The sequence below is a fragment of the Hevea brasiliensis genome, chromosome 9, assembly GCF_030052815.1.
Source record: "Hevea brasiliensis isolate MT/VB/25A 57/8 chromosome 9, ASM3005281v1, whole genome shotgun sequence".
NCBI lineage: Eukaryota > Viridiplantae > Streptophyta > Magnoliopsida > Malpighiales > Euphorbiaceae > Hevea > Hevea brasiliensis.
The window spans coordinates 98,050,082-98,063,353 of record NC_079501.1 but is presented as its reverse complement, the minus strand read 5'-3'; positions in this window follow the sequence as shown (position 1 = coordinate 98,063,353).

The window sequence follows — 13,272 nt, the reverse complement described above, 5'->3', positions numbered from 1 at the left end:
TTAATAATTCTTTTCTGTGATTTTCTCTTTTTCACTGTGTTCACAATAGTCCTTAGGACTACGGTGTCATATTTTTCGGTTCAAAATTCGGGTTAAGACTAACCTCGCAGTCACTTCCCGAGAAGGTCACCCATCGCTGTGACTCCCGGCTCATTTAACCTTTTATGTTATGTTTTTCTTATTTATACTTAACTATCTGGCAATCACTAATTATTTGTATTCAGGGCTTATCTAGGTGTCTTAGATATGGTTCTAATCCCCTTAATTATCCGGACTGACACCAGTCGCCGAAACAGTGAAATATATCAGGCTATGTATATAGAGGTATTACAATTCTCCCCCCCCCTTAAAATAAATTTCGTCTCGAAATTTTTACCTGGTTTTAGTCTCTGAGTAGCTATGGGTTGCCTCCTTATGTCCTCCTCACATTCCCAAGTAGCTTCTTGGCCCGAATGATGGTTGCACAGCACTTTCACTGACGGTATTTGCTTGTTCCGTAGCTACTTCACCTCATAAGCCAAAATCTCTATGGGTTCTTCTTCATATGTGAGGTCTGGATTTACTTCAATCTCTTCTACTGGTAGTACATGAGATGGGTCTGATCTGTACCTCCTCAACATAGACACATGGAAGACATTATGTATTTTCTCCAACTCTGGAGGTAGTGCCAAACGGTATGCTAAAGGACCCACTCTTTCCAGAACCTCATATGGCCTAATGAAACGAGGACTCAGTTTTCCCTTTCTGCCAAATCTCATAATTTTCTTCCAAGGGGAAACCTTGAGGAATACTTTCTCGCCCACTGTATACTCAATATCCCTTCTCTTTAGATCAATATAGGACTTTTGACAATCTGATGCAGCTTTGAGTCAATCTCTGATTAATATGATTTTCTCCTTAGTCTGCTGAATAATTTCGGGCCCAATCATCTTTCTTTCACCCACTTCATCTCAACACAGGGGAGTTCTACACTTCCTGCCATTAAAAGCTTCATATGGAGGCATCCCAATGCTTGATTGGTAGCAGTTGTTATAAGCAAACTCAATAAGAGGCAAGTGTGTGTCCCAACTGCCCTCAAACTCAATCACATAAGCCCGTAGCATGTCCTCCAAGATCTGAAGTACCCTCTCGGTCGCCATCCATCTGTGGGTGGAATGTCATCAAGTTCAATCTAGTTCCTAGGACTCTCTGAAGACTGTCCCAGAATCTAGAAGTGAACCTAGGATCTCTATCAGATACAATAGATACTAGTACTCCATGCAGTCTTACTATCTCATTAATGTACAACTTGGCCAATCTTTCTAAACTTATAACATCCTCACTTTAGCTAGTCCGTACAGTCTACTGTTTCGATGATCAGTGTCGGTTCGGACAGTTAGAATGTTCGAAAAAATATTTAAACTAAAGTGAGGAACCATAAATAACTCAAATATTAATAAGAAAAATTTAGGAAAAATTTTAGAAATAAAATACAACCAAGTTAAATGAGCCGGTGCCCTAGCGATGGGTAACCTAGTGAGAAGTTGCGGTTCTCGCAACTAGGAGCCCTAGACCCAGGGAAAAAATTATAAAATAATTATTGGGACTCCAGAGAAGGGTTATTGAGGTTCTTATAGCATTAGAATGCCAAGAAAATACTTAGAAAAATTTTTCAATCGGTACAAACAATTTTGGCCCGTTAAGCCAAACGGAGGGCATTTTGGTAATTTCGTCTTCAGAGATGATTTTTGACCAACTTGTCCAGTTAAATAAATAATTTATATAACATAAAATATGACTAAATGTTGTTAAAAATTTAATTGAAATTAATTAGATAAGAAATGGAGAAGAAATGAAAGAAAATAGCATTATGACATCATAATGATGTCATTAAAGTTTTCTCACCCAATCTAACATTGACACATGGCATAAACTTGTTTAAAAGAGACCAAATGGGCTGGAAAACAAAAGAAAATCAGAATTCTTCTTCCTCATTTCTTCCTTGCCGTAAACCTATCCACCATTGCCAACCATAGCAAGTTTTTTCAAAGCTTGATTTCCTTAGCTCTCACCCCACTAAACCCTATACTCCCAATACAAAAAAGTGTCCTTACCCCTTGGTGATTATTTTGGGAGCAAAAATAAGAAGAAAACAAAAGTTTAAGCAAGTGGAAAAAATCTCACTCCATAGAGGTTAGTGACTTAAACTTGAATTTCACTTTAAATTCATGTTTAATAATTATGAATGAGTGCAAATGACAAGGAAATTGATGGAATACCATTTGTATGTAAACCCTAAGTTTTGGCAGCCATGGTTAGGGTTTGATTGTGTTGAGTTTAATGAAGTTAAAAGGCTATTATGGCTGCCCACAATATGTATCTACTAAGTGGATAGATGAAATGAAGTAAAAATGCATGTGTGGTAATGTTTGAGTTAGGGTTTGGGGTGGAGAAATGGCACTTTGACCATATGATGATGTAAATAGGTATTAATGGTCAATTAGTGACCATTTAGTTCTGTTTAAATAAAAAATGAAGTGAGTTGAGTGATGGGATTTGGATTTGGTGTGGCTGCCCTAGATGACCTGCAGAATTGGACATGAGTCCAGCAGGTTTGGATAGCCATAACTTGAATTGTAGAGGTTTAATTGGTGCAAGGCTAATTGAAAATGAAACTAGACACATAATGGCACAACTTTGGTGAAGAAACCATGCCCATAAAACCAAACCAAGTGGACCAAAAGCTTGCCCTAATTCGGGTGACCAGCAGTCTGCCTGGGCAAAATGACCAAATGAACAGTGTTTGGTCATTTAGCTATAAATCAGTGTAGAAAGGTCCAATTGACCTGAAATTTTACCAGCAACAAGCTGAGATATAGACCAACAACTTTCATGAAGAAACCTAACCCAAATTATGACAAGAACCTATTCAAAAGGTGAGTTGCAGTCACTATTTATTGCACTATAGATATGGTTAGTCCAGAAATTCTTGACAAAATTTCAATCCGGTCAGTTGTGGTTTTTGGACCATAACTTGAGCTACAAAACTTCAAATGGAGTGATTCAAAAAAGGAAATGCAACTAGACAAAATAAGGAACAACTTTTATGTTGATCAGTTTGCCAAATTCCCACTGCAAAATTGAAAAATGGAATAGTAAAAACAAGTCATAAAAAGTGAAAATTTTGCCCAACTAACATTAAGCTTAGAAATGGTATTGGCAACCAATACCAACAAATTTTGAATGCAAAATGTGATATGTTGATGATATTAAAACCAATGTACCTATTGCCTATGCAAAAGTCAACATTTTTGTTGACCAATGAATGGAATAGTAACACTAAAACTTAAATTCTAAAAATTGTGAAACTTAAAAGTGTGAAATGCCCTAGTATACCTAACAAGATTGGTTTGGATAGCTTGGCATGCCAATAGGGTTCTGTTAGCAGTACTGCATATGGCTTCATGCCATTTTGTGTTTCATGGCTTCCCATGCCATTCTGTGACATAATAGCCTTTAGCTATGTTATTTGAATTATTACACTTGGGTTTTAACCCCGATAATTATTACAGCTTATTAGCTGTTTTGTTGCACACCAAGAGACACAATGTGACTGATGGTGTGATGGTCCGAGGTACTTAGTACCCAGTGCCAGTTTACCCATTTATCCAGTCCAGTCAATTAGTATGGGTTACTCGGGCAATGATAATAAACTTTACAGAATTTTAAATGGATAATACTGCAATTAATAGCAGAAATTAAGTTTACCCAAAAATGTAAACATACATTATGTATATTTATTTTTATTTCATTTTATTTTGTTTTATATTATCACCACTAAGTAGAATTGCTTAGCGCGTCGCTTTTGCCACGAGTAGGTACTGGAGACCTAGCTGGGGAGCCCAGCAGACATCAGACAGGGTGAGCATTCAAAGCTGCATCCGGAGTCCAGAGTCACCTCACATTTGCACTGCATATGGTAGGACATTAGGATTTTGGGTAGCATTTTATATTTTGCATTTTGTATTAGCTTTGGGTTGTAACTATAAACTCTTGTAATTATGTAATGATGTAAATATATGAAATTTCATATTATTGGAATTTTCTGTATCTTATGTTGAGAAATATTTATGAATGTGCTTCCAGCAATGAAGTGAAAAGAAATATTTCTGAAAATAGTGTTGTGATTTGAGATTGAAATTTTGAGATTGACTTGAATGTTTATAATGGAGTTTAGATTTGAAAATTATATTGGAAGTGTTTTTAAATAGGTTTAGAAGAACTGCTTTTCCAATTTACAGCCGGCACTCTGCCGGATTTTCTATAAAATTTGCAGAAAAATTCAGATTTATCAAAACAATTGTAAATAAATAAATTAAAGGGGATAAATTGTAATTAGAAATATAAATTGGTGCTCCGGCACACTGAGTGGCATAACTTGCTCGACTACACTGTATACGGTAAGGGGTGTCACATTTAGTAGTATCAGAGCATCGGTTTAGGCATTTCTGGGCCTAGATAGAGTGCATACCATTGCATTGCATTTGTAAGTGTTGAGGTGACACTGATGCAGATCTGTTTGTTTTCTTATTTTGAATAGGATATGGATCCTGCTTTGCAAAGAGTAGTTGAGGAAGAGGTGGAGAGTCGTGCTCCACCAAGAGCTGAATCTGGGGGCAGGGGAGAATCCGCTCCACCAGCAGCTGAGGCACCTGCCTAACCTCAGTTTGCTCTATTTTGGCAAATGACTGAAATCTACCGGCAAATGATGGGGGCAATACCACCACCACAACCACAACCACAACCTCTACCAGCACCACAGAAATCTCATTTGGAGAAATTGAGAAAGCATGGTGCTATAGACTTCTTTGGGAAGAGGGAGGATGATCCCATTACTGCAGAAAACTGGTTGGATAAAACCATCAGAGTGCTGAAACAGCTAAACTGCACCCCCGAGCAGAACCTAGCGGGTGTTGTGTCCCTACTTTAGGATGACGCATATCAGTGTTGGGACACAGTAACCAGTGAGGTGCAACCTGAACGGATCACCTGGAAATTCTTCCTTACAGAGTTCAGGAAGAAATATGTGAGCAAAGTGTATTTAGAAGAGTGAAGAAGAGAATTTATCAGTCTGAGACAGAGACAGTTGTCAGTGGCTGAGTATGAGCGTGAGTTTGTTAGACTAAGCCGATATGGGAGGGAGATAGTCCCTACAGAGGCAGAGAGGTGCAGACAGTTTGAAGAAGGACTTAATGATAATATCAAAGTCATGATCACAGTCTTGGAGATTACTGATTTTGCTAAGCTAGTTGATGCTGCATCAAAAGTGGAAAGAGTCCGAATCAATGAGCAAACTAGAAGAGAAAGATAGCAGAAGAGGGTCTGGTCAGTCCCAGACTTTTTGCTCCCAAAGAAGAAGAGTAAGGGTCCTCCCGATCGAGTTCGTGACCACCACAGGTCGTGGTCGGGCCTCGGGCCTGGACCACGCTCACACCTAGGAGAGGCCAGTCCACACCATCAGTGGGTAGCTCTCCAAGGACGGTGTTAAGGGGACCAGCCCCAGCATCTTCTGCTTGTCAGTACTATCAAAAGTGGCATAAAGGGGATTGTTGGCGAGTGACCGGTGCATGCTTACGGTGTGGATCGACAGAACACTAGATCAAGAATTGTCCGAAGAGGACTACTACTATTGCTCCAACACAAACTGATAGACCTGCTTCTGCACCACAAAGGGGTAGGAAGCTCGGTAAACCTGAGACAGCTGGTCTATCACTGAGGCCTGCATCCGAGTCAGCTGAGAGGCCAGATACTAGAGTACCTGCCAAGGCCTATGCCATCAGAGCTCAGGAGGAGCAAGATGCCTCGGATGTCATCAGGGGTACGTTTTCCCTCTACAACACTCTTGTGCATGCATTGGTGGATCCAGGATCCACTCATTCCTACATTTGCATCAAATTACCCAGCGAGAGGGGAGTTCCAGTAAAGGACAGTGATCATGTAACACCCCGTTTGCATAGCCTGGTAGATTTCACTGTTCCGGTGACCGGTGTCGATCCGAATAATTAAGGGGATTAGAACTACACTTAAGACAATTAGAGAAGCCATAAACACAAATAATTAGTAATGTTCAATTAGTTAAGTATAAATAAGAAAAACAAAACATAAGAAGTTAAACGAGCCGATAGTCACATCGATGGGTGACCTCCTTGGGAACGACTGCGAAGTCATTTTAAACTCAAATTTCGAACCGTAAAAAGTGACGCTGGGGTCCTTAGGACCCTTATGGACACAGTGAAAAAGAGAAAATCACGAAAAAGAACTGTTAAGTTAGTCAAATAATTAGGTCAGGAAACCGAAAGAAATAGGGAATTATTTGCAAACCGGGATGAACCGGCGAGGGGCAATTTGGTCAATTGACCCCGAGAGCTAACTCCTGACCTAACTGTCAAATAAAATTGGAGAAAAGAAAATTTCGGAATCGAGAATTAAATTAAAGAACTAATAGAAAAATAAATATATAAAAAAAAAGAGAAGAAGAAGATGGAAAAATCAAAGGTGATGACATCATGTAAGATGTCATAAAGAAATTAATTAATTTATTTAGTAATTAGGATTTTTGGTCTTCAAAAAGGGATAATTACTAACAATTAAAAAGCAAAAAGAGAAAAGAAAAAAAATTTGTCTTCTTCTTTAACTTCAAGCCGTCCACTCTCTCTCATATCCCTTCCATTTACTTCATGAAAACCTCCATTGAAGCCACCTAAAGCTTCCTTTAAACCCTAAATCTTGCCATGAAATCTTTACATCCCATAACTAAAACTTGTGTTTGAACTTTGATAAGAAGGTTGGGAGTAAATAAATCAAGCAAAGTTTGAAGAATTGGATAGACAAATTCTGCTTACTTAAGGTAAGCTAATCCAACTTTTCTTTTAGTATATATGATGGATTTAGGGTAGAAATGAATGAGATTATATGAAGAAATTGAAAAATATTGCATGATTAGGAAGAGAGGGAATTTTCGGCTAGCCATGGATGTATGAGAGTGGATGTATTTTAAATGAATTAAAGGTGTTAGTAAACTTGCATGAGTATGGTAGTAAGGTGGAAAAGCACAAATGTGATTAATTGTAACAATTAAGTGAGATTAGGGTTTGGAGGCTTAGGGTTTTGAGGCAAATTTTGGAGAAATGCATAAATGATGACTTTGGTCTATTGTGAGATGAAAAATGGTCAATAATGACCAAAAGAGATGTGTGGAAATTGTGAGAATGGAAGTTAAATTCGTAGGGCAAATGGTCATGCTGCTGGCAGTAGATTTGTGAAGGGATTCTCCATGTTGGCATCTCCATTGACCAAGCTGCTTAGAAAAGATGTGAAATTTCAGTGGACGGACAAATGCCAGCAGAGTTTTGATGAATTGAAGAGATGTTTGACTGAAGCTCCAGTCCTGACTTTACCTACTCCGGGTAAAGAATATACAGTATATAGTGATGCTTCTCACAATGGGTTAGGCTGTGTATTGATGCAAGATCGAAATGTCATTGCCTATGCATCACGCCAGCTAAAACCGCATGAGAGGAATTATCCAACACATGATTTGGAGCTTGCAGCTATTGTGTTTGCTCTTAAGATCTAGAGACACTATTTGTATGGGGAAAAGTGTTACATCTATACAGATCATAAGAGTTTGAAGTATTTGGGTACCCAGAAAGAGTTGAATTTGAGACAGAGGAGATGGTTAAAGTTGATAAAAGACTATGATTGTCTGATAGACTATCAGCCAGGGAAAGCTAATGTTGTGGCTGATGCCTTAAGTCGCAAGACTATGGCAAGTCTACGGGTTACTCCTTTGTCTTTGGTACATGAGTTGAGATCATTGCATGCCAGCTTAGAGATTAATGATGATGGGCAGACAACAGTTGCATGGCATGTACAGCCAGTGTTGATTGATCAGATTAGAATGGTCGCCGTAATGATCAAGTATCGAAGTTGATGGAAGAAGTCGGACAGGGCAAGAAATCAGAATTCTCAATCAGGGATGACGGTCTACTGCTACACCAGGGCAGAATATGTGTTCCCAATGATGTTGAATTGAGGAAGATCATTTTGAAGGAATCACATGAGTCTCCTTTTGCCATGCACCCTGGTGGCACAAAAATGTATAGGGGGCTAAAGGAGCATTACTGGTGGATGGGTATGAAAAGAGATGTGGCAGAGTTTGTATCCAAATGCCTAACTTGTCAGCAAGTGAAGGCAGAGCATCAAGTACCTACTGGGTTGTTACATCCACTACCAGTACCAGAATGGAAATGGGAAAGAATAACGATGGATTTTGTGATGGGACTTCCGAGGACACAGAAGAGTTATGATGCAGTATGGGTCATTGCCGGGCACTAACTAAGTCCGCTCATTTTCTCGCCACCGATGGATTATAGTTTGGAAAGATTGGCCAAGTTATACATCGATGAGATTGTGAGATCGCATGGAGTGCCGATCCATCGTGTCGCAGAGATCCTAGGTTCACTTCTAGATTCTCGGGTAGTCTTGAGAGCTCTAGGAACTAGATTGAACTTCGCATCAAGATTCCATCCACGCATGCATGGCCACCGAGAGGGTAATTCAGATCTTGGAGGACATGCTACGGGCTTGTGTGAGTGAGTTTGAGGGTAGTTGGGATACACACTTGCATTTGATTGAGTTTGCTTACAACAACAGCTACCAATCAAGCATTAGGATGCCTCCATATGAAGCTTTGTATGGCAGGAAATGTAGAACCCCGTTGTGTTAGGATGACGTGGGTGAAAGAAAGATGATTGGACTCAAATCGCTCAAAGAAATCAAGAGAAAATCGTGGTGATTAGAGGTCGACTTAAACCGCATCGCATCGTCAAGTCCTACATTGATTTGAAAAGAAGGGATATTCAGTATGCAGTGGGTGAGAAAGTTTTCCTCAAGGTTTCTCCTTGGGAGAGAATTATGAGATTCGGCAGAAAGGGGAAACTGAGTCCTCGTTTCATTGGGCCATATGAGGTTCTGGAAAGAGTGGGTCCTTTGGCATATCGGTTGGCACTACCTCCCGAGTTGGAAAAGATACATAATGTCTTCCATGTGTCTATGTTGAGGAGGTATCGATCAGACCCATCTCATGTACTACCAGTAGAGGAAATTGAAGTAAATCCAGACCTCACATATGAAGAAGAACCCATAGAGATTCTAGCTTATGAGGTGAAGCAGCTATGAAACAAGCAGATACCGTTGGTAAAAGTGCTGTGGAACCATCATTCGGTCCAGGAGGCTACTTGGGAACGAGAGGAGGACATGAGGAGAAAGCACCCATAGCTGTTCAGAGATTGATACCAGGTAAAATTTCGAGACGAAATTTATTTTAAGGGGGGGAGAACTGTAACACCCCGTTTGCATGGCCTGGTAGATTTCACTGTTCCGGTGACCGGTGTCGGTCCGGATAATTAAGGGGATTATAACCACACTTAAGACAATTAGAGAAGCCATAAACACAAATAATTAGTAATGTTCAATTAGTTAAGTATAAATAAGAAAAACAAAACATAAGAAGTTAAACGAGCCGAGAGTCACAACGATGGGTGACCTCCTCGGGAACGACTGCGAAGTCATTTTAAACTCAAATTTCGAACCGTAAAAAGTGATGCTGCGGTCCTTAGGACCCTTATGGACACAGTGGAAAAGAGAAAATCACGAAAAAGAACTGTTAAGTCAGTCAAATAATTAGGTCAGAGAACCGAAAGAAATAGGGAATTATTCGCAAACCGGGATGAACCGGCGAGGGGCAATTTGGTCAATTAACCCCGAGAGTTGACTCCTGACCTAACTGTCAAATAAAATTGGAGAAAAGAAAATTTCGGAATCGAGAATTAAATTAAAGAACTAATAGAAAAATAAATAAATAAATAAAAAAGAGAAGAAGAAGATGGATAAATCAAAGGTGATGACATCATGTAAGATGTCATAAAGAAATTAATTAATTTATTTAGTAATTAGGATTTTTGGTCTTCAAAAAGGGATAATTACTAACAATTAAAAAGCAAAAAGAGAAAAGAAAAAAATTTGTCTTCTTCTTTAACTTCAAGCCGTCCACTCTCTCTCCCATCCCTTCCATTTACTTCATGAAAACGTCCATTGAAGCCACCTAAAGCTTCCTTTAAACCCTAAATCTTGCCATGAAATCTTTACATCCCATACCTAAAACTTGTGTTTGAACTTTGATAAGAAGGTTGGGAGTAAATAAATCAAGCAAAGTTTGAAGAATTGGATAGACAAATTCTACTCACTTAAGGTAAGCTAATCCAACTTTTCTTTTAGTATATATGATGGATTTAGGGTAGAAATGAATGAGATTATATGAAGAAATTGAAAAATATTGCATGATTAGGAAGAGAGGGAATTTTCGGCCAGCCATGGATGTATGAGAGTGGATGTATTTTAAATGAATTAAAGGTGTTAGTAAACTTGCATGAGTATGGTAGTAAGGTGGAAAAGCATAAATGTGATTAATTGTAACAATTAAGTGAGATTAGGGTTTGGAGGCCTAGGGTTTTGAGGCAAATTTTGGAGAAATGCATAAATGATGACTTTGGTCTATTGTGAGATGAAAAATGGTCAATAATGACTAAAAGAGATGTGTGGAAATTGTGAGAATGGAAGTTAAATTCGTAGGGCAAATGGTCATGCTGCTGGCAGCATGACCAAGCCAACTTTGAAGGACTAAAACGGAAATTTTACAAGTCCAATTGATATGCCACCAATTGGGGATGAAAATAGACATAAAATAGCACAATTTTCATTGAGGAATCATGGCCAAAAACTGACCAAAACATAGTGAACCAATTGACCAAAGTGAAATGAGAGCAGGCTACCACTGCACAAACTCACCAAATGAACAGTAATTGTTCATTTGGTCATAACTCGAGCTAGGAAGGTCAAAATGACCTGAAATTTTACCAGTAATTAGATAAGATATAGATCTAAAACTTTCATAAAGAATACCAACTCAAATTATGCCATTAACCTAATCAAATGATTGAGCAAAGTTGAGTTACTGAACCTGCAAAACTGCAGATTTCCATTTGAACAGTAAAGTTCCAATGGCTATAACTCTCTCTAGAAAACTCTGATTTAGGCGATTCTTGAACCGATGGAAACCTAAGACATAGTAGAACATTTCATATGAAGGAAATTAGACCAAATTATGGACTTAACTTGATCGAATTATTGAATGAAGTTGGATCAAAAATCTGCCAGAACCAAAATTGCAGCATGAACAGTGCACGTGAACAGTAATTGTATTTTGGCTATAACTTGAGCTACAAAACTCCAATTGAGATGATCCAAAAATGAAGACAATAAGGAACATTTTCTATGAAGGAAGTTTTGCCAAATTCCAACAGTAAAAGGGCCAATGGAACAGTGCAACTTGGAGCACCAAAACTGAAAATTTGACAATTTGGCCAAAAGGATTTAAGCTTTGAGAAAATGACCAAAACCAACAAATTTAATGACCAAAATGTGGTATGTGGGTGAAGTTGGAGTTCCCATACCTATTAAGCCTTAGAAAGTCAACTATTTGACTTAAATAGTGTAGTGAATAGTAACCCGAAACACAAAAATTTCGAGAACGTCGAATTTAACACGTTAGAACTAGGTAAATGTGAAGCTAAATTTATTTTGGATTTGTGTTAAGTTCTAGTACTGAAACATTGTAAAATTGTGTGTTTCAGTTGAAAAGAATATCGGGAAGGAACCCGAGGAACCGAGTCGAGGCTAAGGGACGACTCGCTTGAGGTTTGTGCACAACATTTCCATGCTTTAAAATTCATTGATAAAGTGAACGAAATTTGTATTTTACTTGTGCTTTGGAATTGTTGAAAGTTTAATTGTGACATTATTTATGATGTTTTGATTTAAACTGTGAAAGTTATTGTGTATATTTGGAATGACAATGTTTAGCAAATTGTTAAGATAAGTTTTGAAGCCACAGTGTCATGACCATATATTTGAACACCTCACTAGCACGACTAGTGGGGGTAATTAGTTTCGAATTTTGATTCCTTCTCTGGAGAAGTGTTGAGGTGTGCCAGTAGAAGAGGATGTGAATGGATATCCATATATTTGAGCTACCTAGCCTTGTGATGTGATTTCTCTTTAGCCTCTGGCTATTGAGATTCTATTTGTTTCGAATGGCATGATTTAACTGTGGGTTTTATGAAATGTGTTTTGATACTTTGAAATGAACGTGGTTTGCATTTAAATCTCATAATTCATGTTTTGTGTTTAATGCTCATGTTTAGTCAAATTTTTGAATAAATATGATTTTATTTTTGCATAAAGATTATTTTAGTATATTGTGCACCACTGAGTCCTAGTACTCAGCGATAGCTTTTATCTTTGCATGCAGATACAGATTTAGAGGAGCAGCAGATCGAAATGCTAAAGATTGAGGATCATTCAGCCTAAAGTCTTCGGGTATAATTTATACCCTAATTGTAAATATTTCTTTTGATGTATATATTGCACATAAATGTATGGACATGTAAAAATGGGTCTTGAGCAGTTGTATAAAATTAGTATAAAGTTGTAATATATATATTGTAGTTTGAAATTCTCTTAATGTAAATTTTGTAATGATCTATTTAAATTGTTTTGTTTCTAATGAAATATGAATGGAACTATTTTATTTAATTTGAATGAAATGGATTGTTAGTATTTTGATGATCATTGGATACTGGATTTGAAATTGAAAGTTGATAAATGTGTTGAGAAATTGTTTGAGATTGAGTTTGAAATTGAGGCAGTTGTTGAGAAAATTTTTAGAAGTGCTTTTTACAGGTATTTGAAGAACTGTTTTCTCAAAAGACAAAGGGAACTCAGTCAAAATTTTTATAAAATTTGCGGAAAAATAAAATGGGCTAAAATTTCCAACTAGCTTTCAACTTAATTACATGTTTAAAATATTTATTAGGAATGCTCACCACTTATCAAAAATAAAAAAATTGTTTTAAAATCCCTTGTAGGGTACTTAATGAGTTATCGGTAGGTGAAGTTCGGTAGTTCATTAGGTATTCTACGGGATCATGTTATGCCTTACAGAGGGGTAAGGTGTGACAGATCAAGACATTCTGGTCACAAATCCACTAGGCCATAGCGTGGTAGTGAATAAAGTGTATATGGGTTGCCCGTTGAGGATTCAGGGGTATGAATTCTCGGCAGACCTAATTGAGTTGCCCTTCCACGAGTTTGACGTGATTTTGGAAATGGATT